Below are 20,970 nucleotides of genomic sequence, written 5' to 3'. Positions count from 1 at the left end.
TAATATATTCTTAAGCTAAGAATATATTAAGCCAAGCTAAAGAGAAAGAGAGAGAGAAATGTCAAATTGCTAAAATTCAAGATGAAAAAGGAAATATCACAACAGACACCACTAAAATACAGAAGATAATCAGAAACTACTTTGAAATGCTATACTCCAATATAATAGAAAATCATGATGATATTGACAAATTTCTAGAGAATTATGATCTACCCAAATTGAACCAGGAGGACATAGAAAATTTAAACAGATCAATTTCAAGCAGTGAAATTAAAGATGCCATCAAATCCTCACCAACAAAGAAAAGCCCAGAACCAGATGGCTTCTCAGCTGAGTTCTATAGGACCTTCAAAAAAGAACTTACACCAATGCTTCTCAAATTATTGCATGAAATAGAAAAGGAGGGAACCCTTCCAACTCATTCTAAGAAAGTAATATCACCGTGATACCAAAACCAGAGAAAGACATATCCAGGAAAGAAAACTTCAGACCAATATCCCTCATGAACATAGATGCAAAAATTCTTAAAATCCTGACAAACCGCATAAAAAATCATATTCAAAAGATAGTGCACCATGATCAAGTGGGGCTCATTCCAGGGAATCAAGACTGGTTCAACATACACAAATCAATAAATGTAATTCATCACATCAATAGACTTAAGGACAAAAATGAAATGATTATCTTGATAGAAGCAGAAAAAGCATTTGACAAAATTCAGCATACACTCATGCTGAAAACACTAGAAAAACTAGGGATAGTAGAAACATATTAACATTGTAAGAGCTATATATGCTAAACTCAAGGCCAGAATCATTCTAATTGGAGAAAAATTGAAAGCATTCCCTCTAAGAACTGAAACAAGACAAGGATGTCCTCCTTTACCACTTCTGTTCATCATAGTCCTCAAAACCTTATCCAGAGCAATTAGACAATAGAAAGAAATTAAAAGGATACCAATAGAAGAGAAGAGCTCAAACTATCCCTATTTAGAAGACCCAAAAAACTCTGCCAGAAAGTTTCTAGAGCTCATAAATGAATTCAGCAAAGTAGCAGAATATAAAACTAACACCCATAAATCAGTTGCATTCCTATACACCAATGATGAATCAGTTGGAAAAGAAATCAGGAAAATGGGATATTGTAAATATCCCATTTACAATAGCCTCAAAAAAATATCTGTGAATCAATCTAACAAAAGAGGTGAAAGACCCTACAATGAAAACTACAGAACACTAAAGAAAGAAATTGAAGAAGAACTTAGAAGATGGAAAGATCTCCAATAAAGATTTTGGATAGGCAGAATTAATATTGTCTAAATGGCCATTCTACCAAAAGTGCTATGCAGATTGAATGCAGTTCCTATTAAGGTTCTGATGACATTCTTCATAGAAATAGAAAAAGCAATTCTGAAATTCATTTGGAAAAATAAGAGTTTCAGAATAGCCAAAGCAATCCCTAGCAAGAAAAATAATTCAGGAGCAACACTATACCAGATCTTAAATTATACTAAGAGCTATAGTAACAAAAATGACATATTGTTGGCACCAAAACAGACATGACGACCAATGGAACAGTTTAAAAGACACAGAGTCATACCCACATAAATACTGTTATCTCATACTAGACCCAGCTACCATAAATATACATTGGAGAAAAAATAGCCTCTTCAACAAATGGTGCTGGGAAAACTGGAAATCCACATGTAATAGAATGAAATTGAACCTCTATCTCTCGGCCTGCATAAAACTCAATGTTTATACCAGCTCAATTAACAATAGTCAAACTATGAAGCCAGCCTGGGTGCCCTTTAACAAATGAAAGGATAAAGAAAATGTGGTATATATACACAATGAAGTATTTCTCAGCCATAAAGAAGAATGAAATTATGGCATTTGCTAGTAAATAAATGGAACTAGAGAATACCGTATCAAGTGAAATAAGTCAGTCTCCAGAAACCAAAGGTCAAATGTTCTCTCTGATATGTGGATGCTAACCCACAACAAGGGTGGGGAAGTTTAGAAGTTCATTGGATTAGACAAAGGGGAATGAGGAAGGGAGTTGGGACGGGACTAGGAAAGACAGTAGAATGATTTGTGTATATCTTTCTTGTCCTCATATATAAATGAATAACCAATGTAACTCCACATCATGTAAAGTCACAATAATGGGATCCTAATTGGAACAAGTTATACTTAGTCTATGTATGTATAATATTACAAAATATATTCTGTTGCCATGTACAAAAATTTAAAAAATAACTTATTAATATATGGTTATATGTACTATACAGATAATATATTTATTAATGTATATAATGTACATGTAGAAAAATTCTCAAGTTAAGTATGACCATCTTTGCTACTAATTTCTCCCTTTTTGCCCATATGAATTTAAATATATCTAAAATTAGTCTGTTGTACTTTTGTAACTAAAAATAAAGAAAGAAATGCTTGTATAATGAGAAAACTAGCTTGTAGAAATAGAAAACCAGGTGGTACTGATGGTGGGAAGGGGGAGATGTGCTTCCTGGTCAATCTAAGTAATTATATTGTGGTTGGTAGGGATGCTTCATCAGACCTCTTGAAGAAGAAGAAATATTTTCAAGTCCTCGCTCCTCTCAGGATCCCAATAGGAATGAGCAACTTTGTAACTAAGTTATCTGTTCTTGGTACCCAAGAAAGAAGGTCTGGATGTAGAATGTGAGCAAATTAGATCCAGAAATTATTTCCTTCCATTATTAATGGTAATTTGGGCCTTCTGATTCACATGAATGCTTCATATATTTGTGCTTTGGGAATCCAGGAATCTCTGGATAAAAGTTTGTCTTCTATACATTCCACGCTGAGGACCAAAATATACTTAGACTGCAAACTCTCAAATTAAATGTTCAGAGTGACATGTAACAGCCCCTAAATTAGTGACATTTAAAGGATCATTCACTATTTTCTGTATCATTAGGCACTTTGCGAAGTGGGAAAACAGGTCCTCAGAAGCATACCATGGAGCCATCTTCTATGACTAAATATAAATGACTATATTTATATAGTCCTATTCTATGACTATATAAAATCATATATCCCTAGAAGACTGGACTTGAACATATCCCACAATACATGTTCATTTATTTACATATTATATACATATAGTGTTCTATATCTTTTGAAATTCTGGCCTCCATGTTAGAGGACATGATTTTATAGAAAAATTCTAACACCTGATCCAGTTTCTCCTCAACTCCTAGGTACACCATTGCAAAAGTAAAGACATATGTATTTGGATTCTACTGTTGTTCTTCAATAAAATGTTAAATAGAACATTTCCTGCATCCAGTTTAGTAAAATTGTGCCTAATCTCTAAGCTTTTTTTTTATATAATAGTCATAATATGTAGGGATAGAAAGACCAGGATGAAAAAATTGCAAATACTTGTGGCTAATATTGTGACCTACCTATGCCCTTTGGCCTAATTGATTAGGAGAGGTAGAACATTGCTTCAAGTTTATTTGTCGCATGGGTGTCAAGAACACCATGAAGGAAGTTAGAGTTTACCCTAGGTGTAATGTAAAGTAAGAAGTTAGCCTGTCAAGTTGTAAAGTTGGTAGACTTGAAACTCCTGGGTCAGAGACCAAGGACTTTATTATTCATGGCACAGCAAGCAGCAGAAGCTTCATATGTGCATCAGTTCCCTCTGCCCTTCAAATTCTACTGGGCAATGCAAAAAAGCCTGGATGAATGTTGTGCACATGGTGCTTTTTACTGTGAAGCCCAGGTTTAAGAAACCTACTTTTTTTGTAGAGGACTGAAAACAAACCTGCCCTTTGCCCCAGAGGAAAATATTATCTTTGCTGTACTTGATAAGAAACAAATCTGTCATTTTCTCTGGAGAGAGAGATACTATTTTTATTTTCCAAAGCTGTATTAAAAATAAAATTCTTAGAAAAGTTAGTTTGAAACAAAAATAGCAGTTAGTGTCTTCTTTGCAAGATCTGCAGAAAGTCGAGACCCATGGTGAATTGTCTCCTGATAATGAGCTATATAGCTTTGTACAAACAAATCAGAATGAATAAAATGAAACCCAAAACTTTTGGTTTTCTGGTGTACTCCAGTGCATGACATTTGGGGACTTAGTCAAGGAATTTGAACAACAGATAATGAGTAGCTCAGCTTAGTGTCTTTCCAGAATAGGGGGCAGAGCTTCATACATTCCCCTTATGGGCAGGCTGGGATCATAATATCTTCATGGATAAAGAACACATATCATCAATACTGGCCCTATAATTTTATATTAACACAGTGATTAACAAACAACAAAACACGGCACTCAAGGTAAGTAAATTCAATTATTTAGTCAGAGGTTTTAGGTAAAACCACACAGGATCAGAAACCAAATGGAGCTTAGAACTGGAAAGCAGTTTTAAAAAAATTATTAGATCATTTTATTTATACAAAAAAAAAACAATAATAGGTTTCATTGTGGCATATTTGTACATTCATATAATATACTTTGATCATATCCACCCTTTCCCCATACCCTCTCTTACCCTCTCTCCCTCCATGATACCCTTCCTGTTCTCTAACATTCTCCCTTCTACTCTCATATTATTTTTTAACCCTCTAGATTCCATGTAATACTTGTCTTTCTGAGTCTGACTTATTTTATGAACATTATACTCTCCAGTTCCATATATTTTCCTGTGAATGACATGATTTTATTCTTCTTTATGGCTTAATAATACTCCATTGTGTGTGTATCTATCTATCTATTCATCTGTTGATGGTCTCATTCAATAACTTGGCTATTGTAAATTGTGCCTTGATAAACATGGATATGCCAACTTTAATCCTTTTGAGTAGAAACTAAAAAGTGGTAGAGCTGGATCGTATGGTAGTTCTATATTTAGTGTTTTGAGGAACCTCCATACTGTTTTCCATAGTGATTGTGCTAATTTACTTTCCCACTAACAGTGGATCATTTTCCCCACATCCTCATCATCTCCAGCATTTATTACTTTTTGTATTTTTGATGATAGCCATTCTGATTGGGTAAGATGGAGTATCAAGGTAGGTTTTTTTTTTTTTTTGAGGGGTGGTATCAGGGATTGAACCCAGGCATGCTTAACCACTGAGTCATATCCCCAGCCTTTTAAAAAATATTTTATTTAGAGACAGGGTCTCTCTGAGTTGGTTAGGGCCTTGCTAATTTGCTGAGGCTGGTATTGAACTCATGATCCTCCTGCCTCAGCCTCTGGAGCTGCTGGGATTAAAGGTGTGTGCCACTGGGCCACCTGGCTGGAAAGCAGTTTTGAGGACAACCTGCTCATGCTGTTTCCTATTTGTTTCCACAAGTGTGGGCACACCACACTGTCTCTCTCATTTTTCTCTTAGCATCTTTCCCCTCCTTGTGTATCTGCTGCACCACAAATCTGCTTACTTTCTCATCCTGTTCTCACCTTTCCATCTCTTCTCATCTCTAACCTTATGCATATTCCAGCTTCCTCCTACTTGCAACTTTCTCATGGACCAGAAGAGCATTCACTATGACTTTTCCTCTCTGGGTCACTTTTTGTAAGTTCCTGATGCTAATTGTCTGCTTCTCCTAGTTTCTCTTGGTAGAACGCCGATTGGCCTAACTCAGCCTTTGTCAAGTGTTACAGGCCAGACTAATTGTGTTTTAAGCATTCCTCTCATGCACTTGCTCCAAGGACGCACTGCTTCTGCTATAGAATTTACAGTCTTGTGCTGTACGTTCCCCTGTGTTTGTTTCCAAGTCCTGTTAGGCTGTAAGCTGCTGTGAAGTCAGAGTGTCCACCATACCACCGTCCTTTCGACTTTCAGCAGGATGTAGGACACTGCTGGTGCTGCCCCACAGAAATATGTGAGTCACAGATGAGAGTCAGGTAAATAATTGTAGATGTTCTACTAACCATATTTTTTAAAAAAAGAAGGAGGTAAAATCAATTTGAATAATATGTTTTTAGGAACTCAGTATATGCAAATATCATTTAAAAAGTAATCAGTATTTGAAAATGATTGAGACATTTAAATTCTCCTTTTAAACTAGATCTTTTAAATCCCATATGTCTTTTATACTAATGGCACGTATTAATTTTATGGGCCACATTTCAAGTGTAGCAATAGCCACAGGTAGTGAATGACTTCCACGTTGGACACTAAAGATAGAATGAGTATTTATTAAATTAAATAATAGATGACTTTGGGTAAAATTTCATGTACTTTCATTGAAAAGGAATGCAGTCATCGTACCAACACGATGTCTGTGGCTCATGTACCTTTATTAATCTCATTTTAAAAAATCAGAAATATGAAAGCTCAAAGGGTTTAACTGACCCAGCACAAAAAACATATTTTTTTCTTTTCTTTAAAAAATGTATTATTGGGCTGGGGATATAGCTCAGTTCATAGAGTGCTTGTCTGTCAAGCACAAGGCCCTGGGTTCAATCCCAGGTACCCCCCCAAAAAAGTATTATTTTCTCCCTATAGTACTTTGAACATATTTTTATTGTATGATTTTCTGGGTCTGTTTTCTTTATTAGTCTGTAAGATTTTTTAAGGGAATTACTTTTATATTCTTAATTATTTTTATATTCTGAATCCTCTGATTTCCTTGTCCTAGAGTAGACCCTGGTTAAATGTCATTAGAATAAGTGAATGCTGAATTGAATGAATTAGTGCATCATGATCAAGGATTCCTTACCCTAAATTGCATAGGGGAAGAAAGAAGGAAGAATAGTGAAGGGATCTTGTGCTCATTAATGAGCAACTACTACATACCAGGCACTGTCTGAAGCATTTATACTTATTTATTGTAATCCTTACAATACACCATCAGATTTCATAACACAAGTAAAAATCAGAATAAGAATTTGAATCTAGGTATGTCTATTTCTAAAGCGTAAGTGGTTCATACATATATTTAAACTGTGTTACTATGCACAGCTTCCCAGATTGCTGATGCAAACAGAATGAAATAGTAAAGAGAACTCAAAATGAGTCTCAGCAATAAACAATTTACAGGCCATGAAAACTGTAAGGAATATGCATGTAGGATGTTCCAAAAATGAGTAACTCTATTTTGTCTGGAATTATCACCTCATTATAAACGTTTCCATTCTAATCTCCATCACTGGCCTCTGTTAATAATTCAAGCGTTTAAATTTTTATTGGACTGCAAATTGGCACACAGGTCATGAGCCTGACTTCACAATTGTCATATTCAAAATTGGAAGGGAATGAATCTCTTTCTGCTTCTAGTCAAGTCACCCATTTGTAAAACCCAAATAGGCCTAATGGGAAGGAGAGGCCCACTTGATGGAAGGAAAAATATCATGAAGTGAACATTTGTAGTGCAATCAAATTAAATTTCCATTGGATTTTAGTGTAAAAACGGTACTGGCTAGTTGCTGCCAATGTATCATCTCCCAAATTTCTACTAAAATATCAATGAAGGCACAGAAAAAGACAAAAATATACCTCATCTATAGAAATGAAAACTTAAAAAGGGTCTAGGCTGGAATCATAGAGAATGTTGACTAAATTTAAGACCAATGAAGAAAAGTAAATAAAGATAGTGTTAGTCTAGCAACCTGTTTCCTGGAAGGAGATATGAAAGTACTTCATTCCTTTCTGCATTGACTCTGAATTCATCTTAGATTTTATAATAATCACAGTTAAGTGTGCAGTCATCTCTTTAGGGTATGTATGTACTTATTTTGAAGCAGCTAAAATACTGAACTGATGCCTCCCTGAACCTCTTTCTATTTTCTTTCAGAAATGTTAATTCCAGAAAACACAAGGGCAGCCAGAGACAGAGGAAGGTGCACATCGTTCTGCACGGTGCTTCCATCTAAGATTTTATTTGAACAAGTAATTCTCCCTCTACTTTTGCTGCGATTGCTATTTTTGGTGTTGCCGCTGCTGCTTTTGCTGCTGGTGATGATGATGAAGAAGAACCCAGGACTTGGCCAGTGTGGAAAGTGGCAAATGCAATCATGAACATTAAAGATTCCCCCCTGGAGTTAGTGAAAGAGTATTAAGAACAAGCCTGACTAAGACAAATTAAAGAATCTTGCCTTTAGTTTCAGCCAGTGGATAGTCACAGACAGTGTCCTGCTGTGACTGGGCTGCTTCTGAAGATGTTCCCTTTGGACTCCAAGGGCAGGCTTCCATTGGCACGGATCCGAGTCCTGGCTCTGAGACAAAGCTGTGGCCTCAGGCAAGCTGCTGAACTGCTCTAACTCCCAATTTCCTCATCTGAAAGATGGAGATTACAGCACTCATCTCAACAGGTTATTGTAAGAATTACGTATGATAATGCATGCAGTTGTGCACTGGAAAGCAAATGTCAGAGCTTGTAATTGGACCCTACTTCCAAATCTGTAGCATGTGTCATTCACTGGCCACTTAAAAATGCTGCCTGGGAGTTACATTCTTATGTATGTTTAACTCCTGTCCCTACAACCAGATTGTGGGATCATCTAGAAAAGAGCCCAATTTTTATACCTGTTTGTATCCCTCTGTGAAGTCCACTGCCTTGCTCTAAGTGCTTGAGAAATGAACGGTGATAATGGTGATCCATTTCAGTGCCCTCATTATTCAGGTGTTCTGTTACAGACAGGGGCAAAGTTTTCTTCTGCAGGTATGAATTACTAACTTGAATATCATTCTATACATTTCATAAGAATATTTACCACAAGGAGTAAGGTTCTAGAGAGCAGGGACACTTTTAAAATGTTCCACCTACCTACCACCCTGTCTTACCTATCTCTCATCTATCTGTCTATCAACCTACCTACCAAAGTTTGCATTTTGTGCAGAGCCAAACTGAGGATATAACTTAATAAATAAATCAGACAAAAATTGCCCTGATGATGAAAATGTAATTTTTAGCCAGAAGGTGCCCTAAGATGTCTCCAGACTGCATTTACTTTTTCAAAAATTATAATTCTTATTGGTTCTTTTTAGTTATACACGAGAATAGGATTCATTTTGATGTAAAAGCATGGAATACAATTTGTTCTAATTCAGTTTCCCTTCCTCTTTCCTCCTCCCTCCTGTTTTTTCCCTCTACTGTACTGATATTTCTGCTACTTATTTATAGTTTTAATTAGTGTCTTGTTGATGTACATGATGGTGAGACTCGTTGTAGTATATTCTTATATGTTCATAGTAATCAGATTCATTCCACTACTTTCTCTATCCTAACCCTTCTCCCTTCCCTTCATTTCCCTTTGTCTACTCCACTGATCTTTCTTCTGTTCTTCTTTTTTTTTTTTTAATCCACCCTCCCTTATTTTGGATTAGCTTTTGCATAGCAGAGGAAGCATTCTACCTTTGACTTTTGGGGACTTGCTTATTTCACTTAGTATGATAGTCTCCAGTTCCATCCATAAACACCATAAATTTCATTCTTTTTTATGGCTTAGAAATACTTCATTGTGTATATATACCACATTTACTTTATCCATTCATTAGTTAAAGGGCACCCAGGTTGGCTCCATAGATTGACTATTATTCTTTGAGCGGGTATAAACATTGAGGTAGCTGAATTGCTGTAATACGCTGATTTTAAATTCCTTTGAGTATATGCCGAGGAGTGGGATAACTGGGTCAAATGGTGGTTTCATTCCTAGTTTTCTGAGGAATCTTCATACTGCTTTCCAGAATGGTTATACTAATTTGCAGTTGTGCCAGCAATGTATGAGTGAACCTTTTTTCCCCACATCCTCGCTGACATTTATTGTTGCTTGTATTCTTGATAATTGCCATTCTGACTGCAGTGAGATGGAATCTCAGTGTAGTTTTGATTTCTATTTCTCTAATTGCTAGAGATGTTCAATTTTTTTTCCTTATGTTTGTTGACCATTTGTATTTCTTCTTCTGACAAATGTCTGTTTGGATCCTTTGCACATTTATTGATTGTTTTTTGTGTGTGTGTGTGTTAACTTTGTATTTACTTTTGATATATGATAACTAAAAAATCAAATGTAAACCTCCATGACAAAGCATGTGTTGTTTTAATTCAATGTAACAATTTATTATAACACATTTTCCTATTCCTACTTATTTTGCCAAGGATTGCACTATCCTCGTTATTCACCTTGTTATATCTTATAGGGTCACAATACTCTGCTTCCTTGTTATATCTTATAGGGTTCCCATATTCTGCTTCTGTCCATTGGCAAGGAGCTGCATGTCCCAGGTGTAGAATCTGGGGAGTCACCTGTCCTCAGAGAAACCTGTGGAAGTACAGGTCTAACCAGGCTTAGCAGCTTCTCTTTTCTCCTGAGTGGGCCTTCAAGAAGAAGGCATACCTTTGATTGTCTTTGCCAATGTAACATTCAATTGCTTTCAAGCTCCTAGCTGTAATCAGTGTCACATCACATAGCCTTTCATTTGGGGCAAAGCAATTGTTTTTGTCAATCTTTCGTGTTTCACCACTAACCTCTTTCTGTTCTAAGATCATCTTGATTCAAAGGCTCAGACCTGAAAAGTAGCCTCCTCCAGGTCATGCCTCTTTCTATCCTCTTTTCCTACTCTACCTGTCATATCCTCGCTAGTTTTGATTCTCCTCCCTAAGAATCTTTTCTCTTTCACTCCCCCTGCACGACCCCCAGGAATTCTGTCTCCCTCTTACTAGCCACATAATATACAGAAGTAGATGCCTGACCTTCAAGACTTTTCTTCCATGATACAGTTAGGACTTCAGATTACCTGAGGCAAGGAGAGGACCCAAACATTCCCTACAGAGGCATTTCCTGGAATTCCTGGTGAGCAAGGTTAAATGCAAATGAGTAGATCTCTCTAATTTTACCTGGGGCCATTCCCATCAATTCCTTCTTTGCTGACTAGTAGCATTAATGAATAGAAATAGCACATTATATGGAGGGACCTCCTTTTGCCCATTGGGGGGGGGGTGTTGCTATTTTGTCTAGATGTGGATACTCTGTAGTTCTCCCTGGCTCTGAGCTGCCTGGCACCAGACACCATCAATCAGGAAATCAGGAGGCCATCACTCCTGCCTCTGCCAAGGCCCACCCCTAGAGAACCTGATGCAATTGTCCAGGCACAGGTCCAGGTGTCAGTGGTGATTTAAAGCTTCCCACATGGTTCAAAGGGTTGAGAATTCTGGTTTCCTGTTTTCAGAAATCATCAACTCCTTGTTTTCCTTCTCCTGTTTTTGTCTTTCTCTCTTTCAGATCTTCTGGGCAGGTTGTGCTCTTCAATGCTTCTAAGTGTGCCCAGGGGTACAACTTCCTCATTCTCCAGCATCAGTCACCTGGGAGTGCTGGGTAGAGCTGCAGAATCTGCGTTCTATGGAAGACTGAAATTTTAGAATCTCTAGGGATGTTATAGAGGGCTCAGTGGTCCTGGTGTGCCCAGGTCTGAGGAGTAATTATTCTAGGAATTTCAGTAATAAAACCAGAACACTCTTGAGCTAACTGGGACCCACCTTAGGAGGATCCAGTGTTTTTTGACCATGTTCCACATGCAAACATTCTGCACAGTATGATTTAGTACTCCTTCCCTAACTCTTTTCAGGCCAACTCATTTCCTTAGGTACAGAAAAAAAGTCTCCAGCAGTGACACAGAAGTTCCTTTGTGTTTCAGGGAGGGAGACTGATTCTGTCTCTGGTTCCATTTGTGGTAAGAACCAGTCTCTTGCTGTTGGATTCGGACTTTAGTCTCCCACCTGATTTTCTACAGTTGGTTCCAGGATGTGGGTCTTTTCCCTAGGTCTGCTGCTGCCTTCTGCACACCCTCCCACTTATTCTGCGTCTCTGTGGTGCATTTGCCTGTGTTGTCCCCATCTGTTTTCTACTTTCTCTTGTCTGGAGGAGCCTCATGATATATGACTCCCGAGAAAAGTGCTCCATCCATCCCATCTTTCATTCCAAAGCCTCCACTTAAAACACCCCATGGGCCTTTCACCAGGCTTGTCTGAAGTGCTGCCCCCTCCTCCCTGCTTCAGGCTTGCCAGGCCCACACTAGAACTTAACTCCGCTCCCAGGCCTCCTCTTGAGACTGTAGATTTTCCAAACAGGCAGAATGGCAGGGAAGCTCCTCTGAGTGGCAAGGGCAGGGCACAGAGAAGCTGATCAGCAGGGCGCATGACCCGGGCCCTGCTGAGCCTTAAATGAGCCATTCATCCAGTGTGACATCTGGAGCGGTGGAGTTGAGGCACTCAGGGAAGGGCTTATTTATTTAAGGAGGAGAGAAGCTGTGATTGCCGACTTCCCTCCAGTCACTGAAAAGGGAGGAGGAAATGGTGAGGGCTAGCATCTGGACTCTGTAAATTATAAAACCATAGTTCTATTTTCAAAGGTGATGAGAGAGAGCTTTCTGAGGTTTCAGAGAGCGGGAATAACCTAGAGGTTTGAGAGCTTTGCAAAATCCTGAAATGAAGCACAGTGTTTTGTTGGTTTGTGTGAATTGCATTTTCCTAAGCCTATAATTGTAATTATGTTCTCAGTGGGTTCTATGACTCAAAAAAAAAAAAAAAAAAAAAAAAAGAAAAAAAAGTTAGCAACAATGCTTTAGAGAAGAATATAGGGAGTTCTAGAATCATGAGTGCAAAGAAAGGTTTGTTTTACTTTTTATTTCTTTTTCTTCATAGCCCATGAGCCCCAGCACAGAACTGGCATAGAAAATACTCAGAAAGTACTTGTTGAAGGATTTTTCAGTTGCTACCATACAAAAGGAAATGCAAAGGGACAATCTGCAAATATTCACATGGAATCTCTGGATGGGAATTCCAAGGGCTTAAGACTGTCCTTGTTTTGCTCTTCACCTACTTTGTAACTCAGAAACTTCACTTACTTGACTATTGTATCCCTCCCCTGGGTTTGGATTACTTGATCTTTGAACTATTTTTTGAATTCTGAAAGTTAAATAGTTTGTTATAATGGTTTGAGTGTGTTTTCCTTGTAAGGTTCCAGGACTTGGAAGTTTGGTCCCCCGTGTGGTGATAATAAGGGGTGGTGGAACCCTAAAACGGTGGAGCCCAGTGGAAGGTCCTTGGGGATACTGCTTGTGGAAGGTATCAACACTGTTCTCACAGGACCCTAATTAGTTCAGTGAGTGCTGATTGTCATAAAAGAGCAAAAGTGACCTCTTTCTTGTCTGTGTCTTCCTACTGACTTGGGATTTCTCCCTCTCACATGTGATTCTGACTCTGTGATCCATCAAAAGGTCCTCACCAGAGCTGAACTGATGCAGGCACATTCTTTAAACCTCCACAATGTGAACTAAATAAATCTCTTTTTCTCTCTCTTTTTTTAAAACAAAGTACCAAGCCTCAGGTATTTTGTAATGGAAAATGGTCTGATACATCTGCCCTGAAAGCAGAGTTAGAATTATTCTAAGGTTATAGGACACAAAATGAGAGACTGTACTCTTTTGTTTTCACATGGAGATTTGGAACTTTTACAGGAATTATTGAAGCCAGAATTGGGGACAGGCAGTTAGTGTAGAAATGGGGGATAGGGTTAAATTGAGGAAATGGAGGCCTCTGGAAGCTTCTTCCTCTGGAAGTTGGAGACTGCCCCTGGGAGAATGGAATGTCAAGAATCTCTGGAGCCCATTGATTACCAAATTTACCTGCCCTTATCAAGGACTACAGGCAAGGAGCTGCTAATTAATGCCCCATGGGCCCTTATTTGCCTGAATCACTTTGGCCCTCCCCCTGCCCATTCGTTTCTCACTTTATGCATCTCACCTGCAAAACCAGGCCTAGTCACATAGGCAGGAAGGAGAGATAAGCATGGAGAAAACTGGAGAACAAAAGAAACCTTAACCTGTAAAAGATGTAGGGTGCACTCACTTCCTGGGGATTCTAGAACATCAGCCATGGCCCTCTTCTCCTTCCTAGGAGAAGTCTGTATTATTACTACTTTTAAATAAAACCTGCTTAATATGCTTGCCCTGGTGTGCTTCTCTAGTGTTCAAACTTCAACATTAGAGAGAGCAGGACTTGTTACCAGTAAACGGCAGTATCATTATCCAGAGAGCTTTGTATTCCCTGACACTGAGGTCAGAATTCTATTTTTTATTTTTTGTTAGATAGGGCTAGCCCAGTTGTATGTCCACTAAATGAGGATTTCATCTGTGCCCAGAATTGGGCTAAGCAGTAGCAAAATACTTGAATCTTTTCCTCTAGTGTCTTACAAACTTGTAGATAAAATACAAACATATAAAATGAAGGCAAGACAATTCATGATCGAATTATAAGGTATCAATTGTGATTGTTGTAAGGAACCCCACGAAAACCACGCTGGACATGGGAGTTTATTAAGCAAACAGAGCGTCTCCCTGCAGGGTGAGAGAAAATGAGAGGAAAAGAAAGGGAGAGAAAGGGCGCACGCTAGAGAGAGTGGAAAAGTGAGGAGGAGAAAGAAAGAGAGTCGGGGGAGAGAAAGCAAGAGAAAAGATAGCGGTGAAGCTATCTTTAAGAATCCTGCCAGGCTAACAGGGGACCAATAATGGAGAAGGATACTTGCAAACTGACTGATGAACCAATAACTAGCTAGGATGTTCACAGACTGGCAGTAGTTGGGATCCGGGGAAATGGCTGCAACGGAAAGGGCGGGGAGAGCAGCTTTGTACATTACAATAAACGCATTGTAATAAACGCAGACACTGCAGTGATTCGGGAAGTGTCATGGTGGAGGTGGGATTTGTGCTGAATCTTGAATGTTTGGCAGAATCTGAATGATTGGCAGAGGGAAGACACTCCCCATGGGGGTCCCTGGGAACAATGTGGGTGAACAATAGATAAACAGAGCCTTAAGGGTAAAGCAGATGTGTCAACTGACAAAAACAGAGTTGCTCCTGGGTAAGTGTGAAGTGTTTAAGCTGGGTGAAGCCTGAAGGTCTAACAGATGTTTGGGGCATTTACACCTCCCTGGGGGAGCTTCTTATGTTGTTGCACAGGTAGCCATTGAGGAGGAGCAACACTGGAGGCTAGCGGTACCGCTGCAGTCAGGGTCATGTGCCTTGAAGAAGGCCAGGACACTGCTGGAAACACCAAGACTGAAAGCATTCCTGGAATTAGCAAACTTACACTTGGATTCCAATGGCAGTTTGGATCATGCTCATAAGTCTTGGGGAAGTTCACCATTGTTTCAGTCAGCTTTTTGGTTACTGTGACTGAAAGATCTGACCAAAACAATCATAAAGAAGGAAAAGTTTATTTGAGGGCTCATGGTTTCAGGGACTTGAGGTAAGGCCGAACATCATGGTGGGATAGTGTGGCCTGTGGCCGAGGGAAGCAGCTCACAGCACGGTGATCAGAAAGCAAAGAGATAATCCACTCTCCAGATACAAATATATATACCACAAAGCCACACCCCCAAGGCCCCCCAAAGCCACACCCCCAAGGCCCTACCTCCTCCTGTCACACCCCACCTGCTTCCAAGTATTCACTGATTAGGTTAAGACTCTCAAAACCTAATCATTTCTCCTCTGAATCTTCTTACATCGTCTCACATGTGAGCTTCTGGGGTACACCTCACATCCAAACCATAACAACCATGCATGTTGCTGAGAAGCTGAGAAGGGATCACTCTGTGGTCTGCTGATATCTAAAGTTTGGGATTGGAATTTTTCTCCCCAGAAAAATCTTGAATCTAAAAATTCTAGTGGCCTCTGTTTGTTATTCCCCCCCCCCCCCCCCCACTATTTATGGGGTTGATGCTACTGTCTAGAGGACTGGCCCACTGAGAGTCACCTTGTTCCTCCTTTCCAACTCCCTCATTGCCAACAGCACTCACTGAGGTGCGCTGGGGGCCTGGGGAGAATTCCGTGTCTGTATTAGAGGTTGGTCTGCGTGAATAAGCACCAGTCTCTGTGCTCACACTTTAATAGGTGGCATTAAAGGTCATCCCACAGCTAAGGTTAAGGAAGTCTGGCAGAAAAAAAGACCTTTTTTCAATTATAGCATCTTCCAGTCCTTTTAGGGAAAAACAACTGCAATGACAACAGAAATACAACACTTTTGCTCTTTGATCATTACAGCCACATCTAAACAAAGGTTCTTTTTTTTTTTTTTTTTTGCCCTGTGGCACAAACAAATAGACATAAAATCTTTATTGTTATTGCTAATGAAGTGCTGGTAGTGAATGTTTTCTAAGTTGGCTATACCACCTTGAGTGGCCTAGCAGAATCTTGCTCCATTTCAGGGTAAATGGAAAGGTATTTAATTCCCAAAAGGTTTCTGTGTGAACTGTCTACCTGTCTAATAAGCATGTGGTGTGACTGACAGAAGAGATGTCTAAGACTTCCTCCAATTTCCAAGTTCAGGGAAGACTTGGAGATTTAGGGGAAGACTCATTGTTGTCTATAAGAATATGGAAGATGGTGGAGTCACTGTAATGCCCATGACCTGGTAGGAGGGCAGGGGGATAAGGGTAAGAAGATAGCAAGTTCAAGGCCAACCTCAAGACGCTGTCTCAAAATTTTAAAAAATGACAGGGCATGTGCCTCAGCGGTAAAGGGCCCTAGATTTAATCCCAAGAACAAACAACAACAACAATAACAACAACAATGACCAAAAGAATATTAAGTTCACTCCAAAGAAAATCATCATTAAACATGAAAAAAAGGAAATCCTGACTGTGTCTAGCAATGTCGTAACTAAGTGCTGGTGTTATCGTCAGGGTGTCCAATTGGGGTCCAGGTCCTCGGCGTCTCAAATAAAGAATTGAGCAAGACACACACAAGTAACAGGCAAAGTACAGATTTATTGAAGGTGCTATGATTCAAAATTACAAACTAACATCATGAGATCATCAACAGAGGGGAAGTGCGTCAAAATGACCTTTACCTGGATACAAACTAAAGAATGGTTACTAACATCCACACAATCTCCGTTCACATGGTACGTTGTTTAGGAGCAATAGGAATCAAAAGAGAGCAATTTTTCATTACATAAGAATTGTCATTTTGTATTGCTCAATTGTCACGCTAAGTAACTGATGATGGGTATAGAGGCGGGGTGTTCCCATGGGAGAACTTATTTCCTACATAACATGGAGTCTCAGAGCAAAATGGAGTCTGTTTAGTCATTTCCCTTCTAGTCTGGCCTATAACATTCTCATGGAGCCAGATCTGTCAGCCCATCACAAAAGACTAAAGTCTGTTTTTTGGATTTGTGTTAATTCTTTCTTTCTATGTGAAACTGAGGTCTGTGCATGACTGGGAGCATTGACTTCATCCATCTTCCGTGTTTTCAGGTAGGTAAAGTGTGCGAACACAATTCCATCTGTTTTCATGACATCCTACACTAATAACTTCATCATCTCTTACAGAGCACATATCCTGTGTCGGGTACGGAGCTAAGTAACTGACGTGGATTATAGCATTTCATCTTCACCATAGCTGTAGAAGGTAGATAGAATTAATTCCTGTAGTACATAGATAAAGAAACCAAGACGCAGAACTTTCTCTGTAGACTCCAGATAGTAATTATTATACCTACTGCAAGGGGTGAAAGGATTAATTGAAATAATTAATATAAATTGCTTAGGTTAGGTCCTGGCCCTTAGAACCTATCAAATGTCAGAGCTACTCATTTTTACTATTGCCCATTACCCACAATTTCTAATTGCCAGAATGCATGCCAAATCAGTCTCCCTGCCTAAAGTTCATCTTTTGTTTGGATGGAAAACAGTCCTTTAAGAGCTTTCTCAGCTTCCTTTGTTCTTTCTAGTTGGTTCTCAACTCAGCAGTTAGCAAAGTCAGATCCTCACTTTTTGCTGGAGTTCTGCAGTGGTCTAGAATCCTGGAGTCCTCTCTCCTTCCCAACTGCTTCCTTCATCATCCCTATTACACTGCCCCTTGCTTGTTTGCTCCAGCCACACAGACAACCCTACTATTCCTTGGAAATGGGATACTATCACTTTAAGGCCCTTGTATTTTCAGGTTGCTTTGCCAGGAATGTTTTTCCTTTTTTGTGTGTTCTTTTCTCTCAACTCTTTCAGGATGATCTTGGTCTGCTTGGGCTGCCATAACAAAATACCACAGGCTGGGTGGCTTCACAGAAATTTATTTTCTCACAGCACTGGAGGCTGGAGGTTCAAGATAAAGATGCCAGATGATGCAGTTCCTGGTGAAGGCCCGGTTTCTGACTTGCGGCAAGTCGCCTTCTTGTTAAGTCCTCAAATGACTTGTCTTCCATGCATGACTGAAGAAAGGATTTCTCTCTTCCTCTTCCATCATGAGGGCCCCACCCTTATGACCTATTCTAACCCAATCTAACCCTTCTCCAAACACTATCACATTGGAAACTCGGATTTCAACATATGAATTTTGAGAGGACAAAAACATTTGGTCTCTTTGACTTAAATATCTCATGGAGAATTTCCCAGACCCCCTGTTTTAATTAGCATTTTCTGCTCACCCAACATTTTTCATCCTTCTTCTTGCAGTAATTATATTAGATATATGAGGGGAGATAAGCAGCAGGTACTTTCATACCTATGTAGAATATATATATTCCTTATCTCCCCTCACTGAAATTGATGTTATGCCAAGGAGGAACATCCTTCTCTGTTTCTGACATATATGAGTACCTCACAATTGGTGTTGAGTATTGAATGAATGAGCTTTTTGTCTTTTGACCTCTAATGGCTCTCCCATGATATTAGAATTCTGTCTTTATACGCAAAGTCAGAGAATTGCCTCCAGTTTTCCTTCTGAAATCTTTTACAAAGCAACACACCAGAACAAGACAGCCTTCGTCTCAAATGAACAAAGGTTATGAAACCTGCTCTCACTGAGAAACACTCCCCATCTTGTGTGTCCCATTGGCATTCACTGGGCTTCGGCAGAGAAAAGCTCAACGAAAGAACATAATTAGGAAAAGACAACCCATACCAAACAGGCCCCACAAACACAGAAAACTGGGTCATTGTCCCTAATAAATGGAAGAAGATTCCTATTTCTAGCCAGTCTGTTTCATTTGTGTGAAAACATGATAATTAATTGAATTAATTTAATTCTGAATGTTGTGGGAAGATGTGTGCTGGATAGAAATATGCCTTTTTATTTATTCATTTATTTTTGGCAGATGGCACGTACTGTTCCCATTCTGCAAAGCTCCAAAGTCAGCTAAATGTCAATTTCATCATCAAATGAAACCCCTATCTATCTTCCATGAAACACAGGCTTGTGACCTACTATGTGTGAGCCAAACACAGTCCTTGCTTCCCACAAAATACAGCAAGGTTTCATCTATCAGCGCAGATTCTACTAATTTTTAGCTGATACTGCAGAACATCTAATGGAACTTCCTCTTCCACCTCATAAGTGCTATGGGTGAACTAAACATTAGCCTTCACTGGGTAACCTTGGGGAAACCTCTTGAATGTGTAGCAATCACAATCCATCATACCTGCCAGTGATCCAGGACAAAGCCAAATGTGAGTTACAGCGGCCATTACTGAAGCATTCACAGGATCCAGGAAACACTCTTTCCTTGAGCTCTCTTGGTAGGGGACAGAGGGTACAAAGTGAAACACAGCTATGACTGAAGGAATCACAAAGAAGCACATTGCATATTTCTCTTTCATTTACAATCACAAAAAGAAATGGAATCTTCTTGTCACTTACTAAATTCTCATTTGCAGGTTTCAGACATTTACTCAACATATTTCACACACACCAAGGTACAGTGCAGTGTAACTCCAACACAAAATTCAAGATGCAGGGATGATTTTGAAGAGCAGAACTATAATCCTCTAAGAAAAGAAGCAAAAATATATTCAAAACTTAATAGGAAAATTAAGAATTGCTTTATGAACATCCCTCTCCTTTCTAAACAACTGCCCCTCACTTGCTTTTACAAAAAGTTCACTTTTAGTTTACGTGTGAAATGCACTTTTGACCTAAAACTGTGGTTGATGAACAATGAAGTTACATTTTTCTGGGTGTGTTGAGTCTTTGAAATTTTGACCTCTAGAATTTGTTCTTTGGTTTCTGTGCAAAAGATGATCCAAATTTCAACCAACATGTTGATTTTACTTAAAGTTTTGTTCCTGCCAAGGGTTAATAGAATAATACATCATTCAAAGAATTTCATTAAAAAATCAGGCTAGTTAGAAAAAGATAAATAGTATATTTTGAACTAGTAGGTTTTCCCAGAATCTTGTAAATCCCAACATGCCTGTAGAGTTCCTAATACAATACTATTGTGACAATCAATCTCTATGGACTTAAACATAGAAGCTATTTGTTGAAGCTCAGCAAATATATACAGTATTGGAGAAGAAAAAGTATTTCATTAGTCATTTTATATACCTAAGGGAATACATAGTTATGATTTTTTCACAAATACATACCTCGGTTACGTTTCAGTTCTAATTTTCTTGCCAGGAGATGAGTTAGGGATATTCCTATTTATTCTCCTTCATTAGCAATCAACTTAGCTCAACTGCCTAACCTGAAAACTGCCTGCTAGTAGTTTTTCTCCCCACTTCAAGACTTGGCACTGTGAAAGACTTAATTTCCATGATTTGCTGTGGCAAGGTGGTGCCCCATGCATGTTAACAGTACCGTCGGATTTAATGTTTCCTCTCTAGCTCAAAGTCACACTAGGGATTGAAGCTCTGATCCTAGAGTTTTACCAAGCAGGAGTCAGCTATTTTCAGTGACTTTCTCAGTAACATTCAATCCTCTTTGACCTACCTCTCCGCTTTTCATTTGCATTCCAGCCTGGCCCAAGGAGAGTGATTGCCTGCCCTGCACCGATTCTTGCATGGTGTTGATTTAATGGTAACACTGTACTGTATAATTCATCCGCTCCTCGGCTCTGTAATGACTTGGCTTATACAGTGTACACAACCGAATAGCTATCTAGAGACCTTGGCCCTCAGGCATTAAGAGCAGCAAAGGAACACCCTTCCTCCAGAGATGGTCCCTAACCAAGCATGAGATGGGGCATTTCAGTAATGAC

The sequence above is a fragment of the Sciurus carolinensis genome, chromosome 13, assembly GCF_902686445.1.
Source record: "Sciurus carolinensis chromosome 13, mSciCar1.2, whole genome shotgun sequence".
NCBI classification, from domain to species: Eukaryota; Metazoa; Chordata; class Mammalia; order Rodentia; family Sciuridae; genus Sciurus; species Sciurus carolinensis.
Note: the sequence above shows the minus strand (reverse complement) of the source record.